Source organism: Diaphorina citri, unplaced genomic scaffold (genome assembly GCF_000475195.1).
Source record: "Diaphorina citri unplaced genomic scaffold, Diaci psyllid genome assembly version 1.1 scaffold3483, whole genome shotgun sequence".
In the NCBI taxonomy this organism is placed as follows: Eukaryota; Metazoa; Arthropoda; class Insecta; order Hemiptera; family Psyllidae; genus Diaphorina; species Diaphorina citri.
Window position 1 is genome coordinate 5,036 of NW_007380889.1, and position 4,819 is coordinate 9,854.

The window sequence follows — 4,819 nt, forward strand, 5'->3', positions numbered from 1 at the left end:
CGGAGGAAATGATAATCAACAGTAGATATGAGCATAGTAGTTAGAAAAATGTGACTATTACGGCGGTGACCAGCGATGAGTTAACAAGAGTGCTCCGACTCACGTAGGGCCTTTTTGTGTTTCGGCTTTTTTGCAGCTGGGACCGCTTTTACTTTTGGGTCATGGAGGCCGCACGTTTGGAACACACGCTATGTCGCTATCCATGGGTTAGCTCGTTCCTGCAATTGAATGGATAATTAATATAATATGAATGTTCAAACGTTTCGAAGTCGCATCCGTGGCTACTACAGCCGGCATTGACCGTTTTATATGCATTTGCCGTTTTCGGTTTCGGTAGGGATTCTAGATCACTTTTTCGCAAACATTTCACTCATTCCGGACCACAAAATTGCCAGCTCACATGACCGCCCGCCTTTTGTTACGGGAATGTGAGTTCGGTTATTTAAATGTAATGGATCAATAATCAACCATCAAGGCAGACGGAACATTACGACGCGCCCACTAAGGGGCCCGCCTAAACAGGATACCTAGTTACAAAAAGGCCTTTGCACAAAAATGGATAGGACAGAAGAAAAGAACTAAAGCCCTGCTATTCTGTATCGTAATTGTCAAGGAGCCGTTGGAATTTTTTTATTTAATATGGCTAATGGTTAAATAATACTGCACAAGTGGCTGCATAATATGGTAAAGGTGGCCAAACTTGCCGCACCGAAATCCAGACAACTTGGAGGAGTAAATAAACCCTCCCTCCACCATGGATACTTTGTGTGTATTATAGTCTTCCTTGTAAAAAATAATACTAGTGTAACTGTGAGGAGATAGAAAAAAAAAAAAAAAAAAAAAAAAAATTCTCAAAACTGTCTCCTTGACATTGACGATACCAGAATAGCAGGGCTTTAGCTTCTCTCTTCCTTCTGGTCCTATCCTCTTTCGGTCGGCAAGGCTCTTGCTTGTAATAGGGTAGTCCTATTTTAGGCGGGCCCGGCCCTTAGCTTGGGCGCCGGATCGCGAATGTTCCGTCTGCGTGATGGTTGATTCGATTCATCCGACCGAGGAGATAGAAATTAAAAATGTAAATGTTTATACAAGTTTTTGCGCTAACTCTCTCTCTTTCGCCCTCCCTCTCTACTTCCCTCCTCCTCTCTCCTCCTCCCTCCCCCCTCCTCTCTCTCTCCCCTTCTTCCTCTCTCTCCCTTTCTCTTCCCTCTCTTCCTCTCTCTATCCCCCCTCCTCCTTTTCTCGAGTTAAAACATGGTTATATGAGTTTGAAACATGGTTCTTCCTTCCCTCTCTCTTCTTCTCTCCCCTCTTCTCTCTCTCTCCGCTTTCTTTCTCTCTTATCCCTCTCCTCTCTCTCTACAACTATTATAAACGAAATAAACTTTATTAAATGTAAGATTGGGATAAAATTAAGAAGGGGTATTCGATGCTACACCTTGCTAGATTGGAAAATTTACCACCCTGTGATCAGAGAGCCAAGGGGTATGAACCATCAATATATAAAATAGATGACTACATTTTTTTATATCATTAGTTTATTTGTCAGTTTATAAATTAATTTACTCTTTCTTGATTCACCATTCTTGTAATTCTTATACTGATAAATCACAATTACATATAACCAAAAACTACTCTGTGCCTCTGTCTCCACTCGATACTCTCTTAATACGACCATTATTATCTAAAATTCACTAAGCACTACCTTAGGGTGAACACGTAGACTCCTATATAACCCCCGTTTGTCGGGATTTCCTACACCAATCGAAGCTTTTTATGATATTTCTCATAGATCTACACCTCTCAGTTCACAACAGGAACGACGGAACATGAACACATAAAAATTAGGAGTTAATTAGGCTTACTTGTAGCCAGACACTTGTATCGTTTTCTTTTAGTAAGAACAACCTCACTAATACCTCGCATCGAGTACATATACACATGCTTTACTGTCAAGACGAAACACAGATGTGGATAGTTTATTTCGGAATTTACTCCAGAAGTAATTTCTTATATCCGTTCCATGCGATGATGGAATGGCTAATGGATGCGACATGGACTCCGGTTGGTTTTTCATAGTCTGGTGATCGGACCTCAATCGTAGTGATCGGTTTAGCAATCTTGACACTCTCAGACCGCGCATCCCTCGCCATTTGCTCTCTTCTCTGTTCACTTGACCAGTTCGACTCTCTGATCATTTGTCCTCCTCTTGTCAAATAGGCATTTCCGAATCGATCCCCGTCCAAAAGTTTTCCAATATAGACGAAAATTTCCTTGTTCGTGTTCAAGAGTGTCAACAGTGACATCATGCTACTCGGTTAGGTTTGTCGATACTATAATACGGTAGGTGTTCTTATACTGTCTTCTTTAAGGTATATGAAATAAATAAAGACAGGGCAGGACTAATCGATGAGGACTTACGGCTATATGTCTCATGTTTGTGCAACAAGGGCCTTAAACTAACTCGTTTGGACGTTAATAGCTACGCAATCGCCTCTGATGAACGTAAAGTCCTGTATGTGGCGTATGAAGGTATGTAGTTTGAACTATTTTATTTATTAGTCCGTTTTAGTTTCTTTACACACAGAATCAAGTATTAATTTTCCGCACTTATGTTATCAGTTGTCTTCGTGTTTTGAACTCCTTTGTCCCGGAGTACATTATTTGGTTACACAATACTATGTCTATCTATATGAGTCAAGGGCACTCTCGTGTTTACGTTATTCTTGCTATATCTTCTACTTTCGTCTGCAACCTTCCACTCTTGAGCGACGAAAGTAGGTCTGACAAAAAGACAGAAGATGAAGCCTACTATTCCAATAGACAGACACATAATGTGAGGCAACTCAAATAAGATTAGATATTATTTTTTATGTAGTGACAAGGGGCTGTATAGCTCTTAATGCATGACCGATAATCTTAGGAAGAAGTATTATTACCATGTATCTAATAGTCCTCTTAGTATTCTGATTTTTTGTTGAATTGTATGTATTAAGAGTCGCTCGGAGTCGTAACGTATTATCTAAGTTCCTGAGTGAGTGACTTGCTGATAAATACTATCTATAATAGTCATTGTATTCGTATTGTATTATGTTTATTTTTATTGACTATCGATGGATGTGGTAAATATTATGATCCTCACTAACTTTACAGTACGCACTTTCAAGTGGTCTCTCAGGTTTGTTGAAACTAACAGATATTTTGTGTTTTCGTACTGCTTGTCCAATATCACTTTTTCTCATAACAAGTACTTACGGACTTACCAATACGTGTGAATCAATGTAACTATCTTGGACGTTACTATGTATCACTAATCTATGTGTCCACACTTCTCATCGACCCCTTCAACTACTCTATCGTACCTTACTTTAAAAGTAAATGAAACAATATGAGTGCAATTGCACTAGTATAAGACGTGATTATGCAATCAGAGACCTCATTCATCACAGTGAGAGCAAAGTAAAAGGACAAGTTACTTAAAGCGCATAACAGATAAGCTTGCCCAGCAGACATATGAATCAAAGATCAAGTTCGCACCTGACGTGTTATATTATAAGTTTTCGACGTTATCTCCCTTAGGGTAGGATTACGGTAACTAGAGACGCATAAATAGACAGTAAGGTCCGTAAAAGGCTTGTCCTTTGTTATATAGAGAACGGTCACCGCCTCACCAGTCTAAAACGTTCTCCTTCGGTGTCATTGGGTAAAAGTAAACAGGGTATGTCAGCACCTGTGTGTCCTCAACTCCCTCACATAACAAGAACATTCACATTCTCTCTTCCCGGCCAAGTCCAAGTCTAAGGTCCTCTTTGGGGACTGCCCAGATTTTGAAATGGTGCGAAGAAGTCATAGTCTTTCATTCTAGAGTTAACTATAGAAAAGGAGGGATTTAGTACTTAGGTAGTGCTGTGATATCCACAAAAGTTGTGAACAACCTCTCTGCTTTACCACAAATAATTCACGATATTATATTATAAGTTTGTAGAACGCCAACTGGCTTAGACGTCAATAATAAGTAGATACATAGGTATTACTCATACACCAAAACCTTACGGACACCATATATTATATATTATTTCCTCACTTCTGTGTAGGTACTCCTGCTGCGATATTAGAATCAACATCGTTTTTCCCGGAACAGCTGGAGAACCCTATCCGAGTCTTCGGTCTCTCTTCCTTTTCTCTGCAGTTAAAGTTCCATCCATCAAACTTCTTCAAAAGAAGAAAAAAATCAGCAATAGGTACATCAAACTTTAAACTTTACATATTACGACGAATGTTCTTGTTCCGTAGTTCACTTAAAAGCGGGAAATTCAAAGTAAGAGAACAAAAAACTTGAATTGTGAGGTAACAGGGCCCATGGAAACCAACTGTGGTAGCCAGTTAAATATACCAGTTCCCGTCAGAACACTGAAGTTAAGTTACGTTATGTGTGGTTGGTACATTAACGTTAATTTTACACAAAAAGAGTTGGACGTTGGTTGATTCTTAAATTTAATGTCCAAATTATTACCGTACACAGGGAGTTCACATTACCGTCACATTACCGTCCAAATTATTACCGTACACAGGGCGTTCACATTACCGTATTTCGGCTTAGTTATATCATACCTTTTGGCAACACTGAGTTTTGAGAAAAACAAAGTCGACCGTACCAAAGTGGGAAATTCAAACCAGGAAAACTAAAAACACGAATTGTGATGCAATGGTGCTGGTACAAATTATGGGACAAAGTGGGTTTGATGGAACAAAATGGGTACTAAATGATGGGCTATGGTACAAATTCCCAGCAAAAGTTTCAGTGATAGCGTGAAGTTAGCAC

The 4,819-nt window shown here is 39.5% G+C and overlaps 1 long non-coding RNA gene across 1 annotated transcript in view; it reads left to right on the forward strand.

Moving 5' to 3' along the window:
• The window catches only part of LOC113471979, a 9,460-nt gene extending 4,937 nt beyond the window's left edge, over window positions 1-4,523 (forward strand). The window contains exon 2 of the long non-coding RNA XR_003394478.1: window positions 4,345-4,523. This is a non-coding gene — a long non-coding RNA (uncharacterized LOC113471979). The remainder of the gene's footprint in view (window positions 1-4,344) is intronic.
• The last annotated feature ends 296 nt before the right edge of the window (window positions 4,524-4,819 follow it).